Source organism: Anomaloglossus baeobatrachus, unplaced genomic scaffold, assembly GCF_048569485.1.
Source record: "Anomaloglossus baeobatrachus isolate aAnoBae1 unplaced genomic scaffold, aAnoBae1.hap1 Scaffold_2893, whole genome shotgun sequence".
In the NCBI taxonomy this organism is placed as follows: domain Eukaryota; kingdom Metazoa; phylum Chordata; class Amphibia; order Anura; family Aromobatidae; genus Anomaloglossus; species Anomaloglossus baeobatrachus.
The window spans coordinates 43913-55816 of record NW_027442348.1 but is presented as its reverse complement, the minus strand read 5'-3'; the positions used below and the strand labels follow the sequence as shown (position 1 = coordinate 55816).

Below are 11904 nucleotides of genomic sequence, written 5' to 3'. Positions count from 1 at the left end.
GTAGGGACACAGATACAGTCTTGGTCATGTGACTAAAGGCTACTTTACACACTGCGATATCGGTCCCGATATCGCTAGTGTGGGTACCCGCCCCCATCTGTTGCGCGACACGGGCAAATCGCTGCCCATGCCGCACAACACCGACCAGACCCGTCACACATACTTACCTGCCCGGCGACGTCGCTGTGTCCGGCGAACCGCCTCCTTTCTAAGGGGGCGGTCCGTGCGGCGTCACAGCGACGTCACTGAGCGACCGCCCAATAGCAGCGGAGGGGCGGAGATGAGTGGCCGGAACATCCCGCCCACCTCCTTCCTTCCTCATAGCGGCTGGGAGGCAGGTAAGGAGAGGTTCCTCGTTTCTGCGGTGTCACACGGAGCGATGTGTGCTACCGCAGGAGCGACGAACTACATCGTTACTGCTGCAGTAACGATAATCGAGAATGGAGACCCATGTCACCGATGAGCGATTTTGCACGTTTTTGCAACGATGCAAAATCGCTCATCGGTATCACACGCAGCAACATCGCTAATGCGGCCGGATGTGCGTCACAAATTCCGTGACCCCAACGACTCCGCATTAGCGATGTCGCAGCGTGTAAAGCCCCCTTTAGTGGGAGTGGTGTACAGGGTCTTAGCAGTAAAGAGTATTCCATATTTCTGCCAGATACCCACAGAGATATTGAAATCTGAAAAAAGAGACTTCTGCTCATTGAAGGTAAGAACTGCTCACATAGCGTTCAACTCCACAGCAAACGAGTGCTCTAGCACTGGCATCTCAGCAGGGATATTCCCCTACTACACATGTGTGTCTAGGTCACTGTGACAGTTTACAGGACATAACTCAGGGCACCTAGACAGAAGGCAGAGGGACTACTTTCTATTTCTGGTGTAGAGCTTAGTACAATATATATATATTTATACTATTACATGGGACACATGTACCTTGTATTACCATTATTCGCTGTATATGAACCCCTTTTCTCCGGGCATTATTTGTCTATAGCATTTTTCACGAACCTGAGGCAACTGAGAACCCTTCAGTGAAGGAATTCCACTAACCCTCACAATACCTACCAGGGGCCTCCCTGCAGTAACTCAGGTAGTTGTACCCATTCTCTTTCCGCATTCTATGTGTTCTTCTTCTTTCTTCTTTTTTTTCTTTTTTCTTCTTTTTATTTCTATCATGTAGTTCAGGGGTTTATAGATATATGTCCTGCATCTCATATTTCCTTTAGTGGTGCTTCTTACCCATTCTCATATCATTTACCCTAGTATTTCATGATCCTGAGGCGACTGAGAACCCTTTAATAAAGGAATCCTTTTTCACCTGAATTGTCAAGTGATACTTACCAGTGACTATCACGTAATGTTACAGGTAGTTCCATTTTCTTCCTCTTCTTTCTCTCCTTTCTTCTTTGTCACACGGTCCATTGTGTTATAGCCCACGTGTCATGATAACACTTGTACCATCTTTTCATTTAGATTCCACCTACAATTATTTACCGATTCCAGTTCTGGAATAGGCTTTCATCATCTACCACTAGAATTCTCAAGTTCATAAGGTACTGAGACATATACATGTTCACACCATTATAAAGAACAAAGTATAAACATTGAGGTTTTTCTCACACCCATGTTCCTGTGTTCTTTGATATGATATAAATTGGTGCTTCACTTGCCCAAGGTTGATGTAGATATAAGGGGCTTTTCATATTATAGCAAATTTATATTACACCTTTATGATGTCCTTTTGTTAAATTTATTGTTGAAAAAAAGCATATGCATATATACACATTGTCTTCCCAGTATATGATGATACAAGCAAGGCTATATATAGGTCTTTTTAGAAAAACCTTTAGAAAAACCTTTGCACATAATTATATTATATGGCTATTATGAACGGTCTTTCACAAATTGATATATGTAGTGGTCATTGAATGTTGGTTGAATTTAAACATTGTTTAATTTTATGCAAATTATAACCAATTAAATATATGCATAAATAGTGCTCTAGGCAACAGCTGAGTTATCCTTGAGGAAGGGGGCCGTTACACGCCCCCGAAACGCGCGTCGGATCAGGACTCTGTTTTTGCCTACCTCACCTGTGCGGTGATAACCTGCCAAGTAATCTCTCCCTCGTGTGGAATCAACCGGCTTCCACTGGACACGGTACGGATTGCCTGCTGGAGAGGTTGAGAGGTTACCGCTGACATTTCCTTTGTCTGCAACCAGGATACATTGGTACCTCCAGCGGTTCTGCATTGCTCGTTTGGAAGCGGATCGGAGCCTTGTGTGGTGCTAACCTGCCAAGCAACTTCCTCCTGTGTGGAATCAGTCAGCTGACACTGGATACGGTCTGGACTGCCCGCTGGAGAGGCTGAGTAGTTACCGCTGATCTTATTGTTGTCCGCAGCCAACATCTTGGTGCTTTCAGTGGCTTCGTACTGCTTGATTTCGAAAGTACATTTGGGAGAATACGGGACCGGCTGGTTTGTGGCCTTGTGAAGTGGTATAAAGGCTCTGTAAAGAGGGATGTCGGTAACCATACATCTCCCCCAGAGCCAGCACTAGTCGCGGCCACTGGCCTCAAAACGTCCGCTCTGGAAGTCTAACAGGTCAATCCTGTACATAGCGGTTCCAGCCTAATCAACGGAGAAATCCGGGGTGTTTTTTGCGGTCAAGTTGTTGTGAGGTTTATTCCCCCAGGCCCTGGGGGCGAATATAACGTCGCAAACTTATATTGTACAACTTAAAACTTGTAAGTTAGCCAGGGGTGGTATAGTACATCTTTCATTGTATAAGTCTAAATTATTAACCAAACAAAATATATGCCACCGGCCGGGGCATTACATTAGACTGGTAAAACTAAATCAATGTGAATATTGTATCACCTCGAAGTTAATTGGTTATACAAAAGAATTTTATTCTCATTACTTTCATTTTTTATTTTATGTGGTCCTTGTTTTATGTGGTCCTTGGTTTTAGTAATAATCAGTGTATTGTATATTATCAAATACTCTGTCTTGAAACAAGGATAGCAAAAAATTTTTTATTTGTGGTCTATTAATAAAATTATAAAAACCCATCTAGCGCTGGTTTATTGTGGATTTTTACTTAAAATCCTTTACACAGTTTATTAAAGGCTACTTTACACACTGCGATATCGGTCCCGATATCGCTAGTGTGGATACCCGCCCCCATCTGTTGCGCGACACGGGCAAATCGCTGCCCATGCTGCACAACACCGACCAGACCCGTCACACATACTTACCTGCCCGGCGACGTCGCTGTGACCGGCGAACCGCCTCCTTTCTAAGGGGGCGGTCCGTGCGGCGTCACAGCGACGTCACTGAGCGACCGCCCAATAGCAGCGGAGGGGCGGAGATGAGTGGCCGGAACATCCCGCCCACCTCCTTCCTTCCTCATAGCGGCTGGGAGGCAGGTAAGGAGAGGTTCCTCGTTTCTGCGGTGTCACACGGAGCGATGTGTGCTGCCGCAGGAGCGACGAACTACATCGTTACTGCTGCAGTAACGATAATCGAGAATGGAGACCCATGTCACCGATGAGCGATTTTGCACGTTTTTGCAGCGATGCAAAATCGCTCATCGGTGTCACACGCAGCAACATCGCTAATGCGGCCGGATGTGCGTCACAAATTCCGTGACCCCAACGACTCCGCATTAGCGATGTCGCAGCGTGTAAAGCCCCCTTTAGTGGGAGTGGTGTACAGGGTCTTAGCAGTAAAGAGTATTCCATATTTCTGCCAGATACCCACAGAGATATTGAAATCTGAAAAAAGAGACTTCTGCTCTTTGAAGGTAAGAACTGCTCACATAGCGTTCAACTCCACAGCAAACGAGTGCTCTAGCACTGGCATCTCAGCAGGGATATTCCCCTACTACACATGTGTGTCTGGGTCCCTGTGACAGTTTACAGGACATAACTCAGGGCACCTAGACAGAAGGCAGAGGGACTACTTTCTATTTCTGGTGTAGAGCTTAGTACAATATATATATATATATATATATACTATTACATGTGACACATGTACTTTGTATTACCATTATTCGCTGTATATGAACCCCTTTTCTCCGGGCATTATTTGTCTATAGCATTTTTCACGAACCTGAGGCAACTGAGAACCCTTCAGTGAAGGAATTCCACTAACCCTCACAATACCAACCAGGGGCCTCCCTGCAGTAACTCAGGTAGTTGTACCCATTCTCTTTCCGCATTCTATGTGTTCTTCTTCTTTCTTCTTTTTTTTCTTTTTTCTTCTTTTTATTTCTATCATGTAGTTCAGGGGTTTATAGATATATCTCCTGCATCTCATATTTCCTTTAGTGGTGCTTCTTACCCATTCTCATATCATTTACCCTAGTATTTCATGATCCTGAGGCGACTGAGAACCCTTTAATAAAGGAATCCTTTTTCACTTGAATTGTCAAGTGATACTTACCAGTGACTATCACGTAATGTTACAGGTAGTTGCATTTTCTTCCTCTTCTTTCTCTCCTTTCTTCTTTGTCACACGGTCCATTGTGTTATAGCCCACGTGTCATGATAACACTTGTACCATCTTTTCATTTAGATTCCACCTACAATTATTTACTGATTCCAGTTCTGAAATAGGCTTTCATGATCTACTCACTAGAATTCTCAAGTGCATAAGGTACTGAGACATATACATGTTCACACCATTATAAAGAACAAAGTATAAACATTGAGGTTTTTCTCACACCCATGTTCCTGTGTTCTTTGATATGATATGTGTTCATTTCCTTCACTATATAGGATTGCAAGTTTTCCATTTGTACCTTAATGGCAATGACGCTATACAATTGAACACATATCATCCTGTTATCCATATAGGTGTGTATTTACCTGCTTGACTATTTTTGGTTGTTTGATCCAGAATGTTTCTCCAGATAGGTCATGTGGAAATTTTCTTTCCTCAGTACAAATGTTTTCACTATGGCTTTGGAAAAATTTTTTGTATGTGCATCATGGTCATTTGACCCATTGTACTCTCAAGTAGCAATATATTGTACTGTTATGTTGTACTATGTACTAATTACGTGTTTATATGGTTTTGTAACCCTTTATGATCTTAGATAACTTTATCCTTGATAAAGACCTAAAAACAAGGTCGAAACGTTGGATGAATTATCCTTTTGCACAAATAAAGAATTTTCAGCATTCCAAGAGTTCTTTTCTTACGTTATTGATCACTATAGTGTGCCAGAGCTATTTCTATTGAATTGACTCTTATTTTTTCTGAGCACCTGCTATATACACAGTGACCCAGACATATTCAAGTTTCATTCAGAAGGCAGAGGGAAGCCTTAGCAGCTGAGCCTATATCTTGGCTTGTGAGCATTAGAACAGGCCGGCGATTACAGGGTAACATGAAAAATGTCCAGCTTGCATTATGACTAGAACATGACAATATCCTTTTAAGTACTAACCTATGATGCGTTCCTAAGCAGTTGATGTTATATGTTCTACATTTCATTTTCTGCATACTTTACAAGTAGTAGAATTTGCTTTGATATAGGCAACTGGATTTTCACAATGAAAAGGCAAAGGATAACGCCCGAAAAAGACGCCATACATTATGTCAGTGCCATCACTGACAAACCTGGATTGACCATGAAATACATCAATCCCCTTAAAGGTGAGTTAAAACAAGTTTTAACTAAATTGCCTTAATATTGTCATGCATTAGAATGACTGTCTTAGGTAATGATAAATATTTTCTACAGGAAGAGGAGTGTTTGCTGAAACTGAAATCGAAAAAGGGAGTTTTGTTGCAGAATATCGAGGCGAGCTCACGTATGCACTTACGATGGTAGACAACTACTCGAGATTTATGGTTGTGGTACAAGTCAAAGATCTAATGGCCCATACTGCAGCGAAGGTCTTCCAAGCACACTTATGCAGACCTCATGGCTACTCAGAGAGAGTCCTCACAGATCAAGGCACAGCCTTTGAAGCGGAAATCTTCAAGGACTTCTGCAGCTTTTACCGATGCAGGAAGATGCGCACTACACCCTACCATGCTCAAACCAATGGTTATCAACCTGCTCAGGACTTTACCCCATATTCCAGATGTGGCCTTACAAGTGATTTATAGAGGGGTAACAATACGTTGGGATCACCGGATCTAATCTCCCTTTTTATACACCCTAAAATCTTGTTTGCTTTAGAATAAACAATAACATCATAAAGGTATAGCAGTACCGTTTCAAAGTTTCGGTGTCCCAAGCAGCATTCCATCAGCCTCTGGAAGGTTCCTGGCAAATTGCACAGCTCGAAGGGCATGCTTTTGAACTCGCAGAGACCCATCGGGGTGGCAAAGGCGGTCTTCTCCCGGTCTGCCTCAGCAACGGACACTTGCCAATAGCGACTAGTGAGATCAAGGGTAGAAAAATAATTTGCAGTTCTCAATGCAGCTAGCTATTCCTCAATACAGGGGAGTGGTGCTGTCCTTCTTCTTTAACAGGACCAACGGAGCTGCCCAGAGGCTACAACTGTCACGGATAACCCCAGCCTCCTTCATGTTGCTCAACATGTCCTTGGTACACTGGTAATGTGCAGGTAGTTTTGGCTTATATCTCTCTTTGATGGGTGGGTGTGCACTTGTGGGGATGTAGTGTTTGACCCCTTTTATTCTTCAAAAGTCTAGCGGATGTTTGCTGAAGACTTGCTCGTATTCTTGCACTAGCCTGTAGACCCCCTTCTTGTGATGTGAAGGTGTGGAGTCAGTGCCTACGTGTAATTCCTTACACCACTCCTCTGGCTGACTTGGTGAGCTGTCACTGAATGGGTGGGCTGAAGCAATGGTGGATGCTGCTGTTTGGATAGCATGTGTATCTACTGAGAACAGCTTATCAATGGTGGCAAATCGGAGCAGCTTAATCTCTTGCTCTCCGCAGTTCAACACTCTCATGGGCACTCTTCCCTTCCATATTAATGAATAAAACTATGATGTAAATAGCATATAGATACCCCACAAATGCAGATAAAAGTAGGTTATGGGAAAAGGGGGAAGAGAGAAACAGGAAAATAGTGGAATAAAGTATACCTTCCAGGTGGGAGAGGAAATGGCAGCACAGCCAGTGGAGGTGAAGCAAGGGGAGCCTGCAACTAAAGAGTTGAGAGCGTTATCACATGGTGACTGAGCCTGATTGTAACGGGAGCATAGAGGTGCCGATCCTGTCTTACCTGCGTTGGTGTAGAAGTGGGTGTCCTGTGGTGGAGTCAGCTATGTGCAGTGGTGGCCGTGGGTTCTTTTATGTGCGACCGTAGTAATAGCTGCGCCCACTTCCTGTATGGGAGTGGAATGCAGTGAGAGTAATGGAACGCACGCCTGCGCATTTGTGTTTAACGTCGCGCATGTGCAGAACGGAGAAAAGGCTGCGCTCACTTCCTAATGAAAGGGAGTGAGACGCATCTGGGAAGAGAAGGGAAAAGATTAGGGTTTGGGGATGATGAAAGGGCTTTCTACGGGCAAGGATGGCAAAGGGTGGCAGTGACGGAAAGTCAGGCAGCCTGTCCTGTCCTGTCCTGTCCGTCCGTCTTTTTGTATCATGAATTGGAAAGACTGCAAGGGGGAGGGGAGGTGCTTGTGTCCAAAAGGAGGAGTTATTCAGATTCATTGCAGTGGGCGGCGGCTGCAAAAAGCACCATTCTTCTTGTTTTTGCTCTGCAAAACAGCCTTTTCAAGGGTTGGCTTGGGTGACAAAATGTCTTCTGTAGGCGTGGGTTTGTCTCCCTCTCCCTAAGATGTGTCCGGTATAGGCCAGGGTGCCACTCAAGGCCGTAACCAATTCGGGTTATAGCTTCTCGGCCTTTTGGCTAAGATCAAGTGTAGTTTTGGAGGACGCTACCTTGGTCGGTACTGGAAGGTGCCTGGGATTGCACGTCTGCCGGCCTTGAGGAAGTGTGTGCGCCTTCTGGTGACACATAGCCCTCTTGTGCCTGGACGGTTCCCAGGCAACGGGAGGCGATCACCTTTGTTATTTTGAAGTCCTACTGATAAACAGAAAAAAAAAAAAATTAAATCTGTTCTTATCAGTTTAATATCTGATACGTCCCCTCTCTGGGGACCATATATTAAATGGATTTTTAGAACAAGGAGATGGAAAAAATCTTGCTCTGTCCACTGCACGCATTGACCTGGTATTGCAGTACCTCCAGGACCGGTGCACCCCTTCTTAACCCAGTTTCCAAAAGCAGAACTCAATTCACCTGATTCAAATGAGCCCCATTAGTGAATTGAAAGAAAGCAAAAACTTTATATGCACCTCAATTTGGCCAATTCACTTTTCACACTTTCACCCTTTTTTTTATCTTTCACACCTTTTACTTGCTTTATTGATGCAAAAAGCTGTGCCAAATAGCAAACTCATCTCCACTCAACTTGACCAACTCTGCTATGTCCCGTGCAGTATCTTATTCTCAGTCTTATCTAGATCATTTGCAATTGAATAGAATAGATCCCTTTTGGCTGCTTATGACTGTGTAAAATATGTAGTTTTACTGGGCTGGGATGAGAGAATCCATTGAAGCATGGTGTAGGGATTGTGGTTCCTGTGTGCTAAGAAGAGAGGCTGGCACCAGCCAGAAAGCCCCATTGCAGCCAATAATCACTTAATAACTTTTTCAACTTGTCATCATATGGGAGGCCTTCCATTCCTTGTAGTAGTCTAGTTGCCCACCTTTGAACTGACTCTAACTTCTGAATGTCCTTATTAAAATGTGGAGCCCAAAACTGGTTCCCATATTCCAGATGTAGCCTTACAAGTGATTTATAGAGGTGTAACAATACGTTGGGATCACGGGATCTAATCTCCCTTTTTATACACCCTAAAATCTTGTCCCAAGCAGCATTCCATCAGCCTCTGGAAGGTTCCTGGCGCATTGCACAGCTCGAAGGGCATGCTTTTGAACTCGCAGAGACCCATAGGAGTGGCGAAGGCGGTCTTCTCCCGGTCTGCCTCAGCAACGGACACTTGCCAATAGTGACTAGTGAGATCAAGGGTAGAAAAATAATTTGCAGTTCTCAATGCAGCTAGCGATTCCTCAATACGGGGAGTGGTGCCGTCCTTCTTTTTTAACAGGATCAACAGAGCTGCCCAAAGGCTACAACTGTCACGGATAGCCCCAGCCGCCTTCATGTTGCTCAACATGTCCTTGGTACACTGGCAATGTGAAGGTGGTATTGGCTTATAGCTCTCTTTGATGGGTGGGTGTGCACCTGTGGGGATGTGGTGTTGGACCCCTTTTATTCCCCCAAAATCTAGCGGGCTTCCCACCGGTAACCCGCTCCCCAGCTTGGATGGATGCTGAGGGAGCCCCTTTTGCCCGCAGGCTCTGGCCCTGGGAACTGTAGCCTTGGCGGTGACTGTGCTTCCCTCTACGGTGTGAGCTGTTGCCTTCAATCGGGTCTTGACTGCTGGGAAACCCTGGAGGTTCCTGTCGCTAACGGATTTGACCGGTTTTACGGCGACTCCTAGCCTGGTCGGGGTCCGTAGGCCCTGCCGGATGGTGCTGGCTTCTCTTCACTCCCCGATCTGGTACCGGCGGGCCACCGCCCATCCCCGGTCCGTACGGTTCACTCCAATCAGCCTCTCCTGCAGAAGGTCACCACCGTCTGCCAACCTTGCTGAGTGCCCGGGCCACACACCCGGACACGGTCAGCCTCCTCTCCTCTTCACTTCTCTAACTCCAAAACTGATCTCTAATCTGACTCCTTTTCCCGCCTCCAGGACTGTGAACTCCTCGGTGGGTGGGATCAACCGCCTGGCCCACCCCCTGGTGTGGACATCAGCCCCTGGAGGAAGGCAACTAGGATTTGTGTTTAGCTTCGGTGTGCCTAGCCGGAGTGTAGAGTGTGTTGGTGTAGTACCTGTGACGACCTGGCTTGTCCAGGGCGCCACATTCCCCTATAGTAAAATGCAGACCGTCCGCGGGCTGCCCGTCCATCACCGGTTTTATTTTCACAACTGAAAAAGAATAAAACGGTAAAACATGTAAAAGCATCATAAACATTTTACAACGGTACAGCTTCCGCTCTTCTCCCACCCAAACAACCTGGCCCTGATGCTGCCCCTAAGAAGCGGGCAGCACCCCTTGACCCCAGTCCAGCACCAAGTTGCCCGAGCGGGTTCTGTGTCTTTCAGGGGGCCCACGTCCAAGGGGACCCCTGAACCCCCGGAGGATCGCCACCGGTTACGGTAGTGGCGGGCCTAGGCCATCCCTTTCCTCCAGGCCCATCCTCCCAAATCAGCCTCTCCGGAGGCGGTAACGGTGTCAAGCCAACAAACATTTTTATTTACATTGCACTAAGTTTGTGGTTGCCCTGCAAGTTCTCGGGCTTGTCCGTAAGCAGTTCCTTACGCAATGGTTGCACAGTCCCTACGGGGACAACAGTTGCCGGCAACGGCCGGTTTAATCACGGTTCAATCAGGTAAACTTCTTTGGTTGATCATCTTTACTTATCATTTAAAACTTTCAAACTGGTACACTCAACACATAAAGCCCCCCCCTTTTAAAGAGTAGTTTCCCTGTACCTAAGTGGGGGTCTACCTAGGTTGGGGCGAGTGGACCTTCGGGGTCCGGTGTCAGTGGTGACAGGCAGTGGGGCAGAGGGAACAGTCAGTTCCTCCTCCCTGCTATCATGTGGGGCAGGCGGAGGCGTAGGGGAGCTGGGTACAGGTACATCCCTGGGCACTGGCTCGCGGTTAACCGTTTCCATCATTTCTTCATCCACGGGTTGTGGGAACAGTATCACTGGAAGGATCACCGCACCGTTCTGTGTAGGCCAGTCTGCTGGAAAATCACCCATCATGGTGTGGATTACCTCTTTTTCCTTCTCCACTGGACTGGGAACTGGAGCCTCATCCGCTACTCTCAATGCTGGTGGGCACTTCTTCAGGTGGTCTCGGGAAACCGTGGCCAAAGTCCCCCCCTGGTCACGGCTGATCTGGTAGGCCTTCCCATTCTCCCATCCTGTGGGCTGGACTAGATACGGGGTTTTTTCCCATTGATCATCCAGCTTGTGGGCCCTTCTTTTCCGCTTCAGCACTACATCCCCAGGTTGGAAGGAACCGGCAGGCGCCTTCTTGTTGAAGCACTGCTCCTGTTGTCCCCGACTCCGGCACAAGTTCTTTTCAACATACTCCTGGACCTGTCGGTACTGTGTCCTCCGCCGAGTGTCCCATTCAGCTGTCGACAGGAGTGCTTCTGAAGCTTCCAAGCCCATTTCCAGATCCACTGGTAGCCGGCCGGGACGAGCTCTCATCAGGTATGCTGGAGTGCATTTCGTAGAGCTGGAAGGGATGTTGTTGTACATATCGACCAGGTCAGGTAGCTTCTCCAGCCACAGGTTCCGCTCTTCCAGTGGTAACGTCTTGAGGAGGCCCAGGACCAAGTGGTTCATCTTTTCACAAATGCCATTGGTTTGGGCGTGGTAAGGCGTGGTCCGGATTTTCTTGCAGCCGTACAACTGGCAGAATTCCTGGAATACCTCTGCTTCAAAGGCCGGACCCTGGTCGGTAAGCACCCTCTCCGGGTACCAATGCGGTCAACAGAAATAAGCCTGGAAAGCCTTAGCAGCGGTGCGGCCGGTTAAGTCCTTAACTGGGACAACCACCAGGAACCTCGAGTAGTGGTCTACGATGGTCAGAGCGTAGGTGTACCCACTTCGGCTGGGGGTGAGCTTTACATGGTCAAGGGCAACCAGCTCCAGCGGTTGGTGTGTAATGATCGGGTGTAGGGGTGCCTTCTGGCTGGCCTCGTCCTTCCTTCTCAATGCGCAAGGGCCACATTCTCGGCACCAGGCCTCCACAGATTCCCGCATTCCACTCCAATAGAACCGCTCTCTTAACAACATCTCT

At 46.8% G+C, this 11904-nt stretch overlaps 1 pseudogene; it reads left to right on the top strand.

The window, feature by feature from the left end:
* The first annotated feature begins 8012 nt into the window (after positions 1–8012).
* Positions 8013–8219, top strand: LOC142266681 (U2 spliceosomal RNA; annotated as a pseudogene).
* Positions 8220–11904: the final 3685 nt, after the last annotated feature.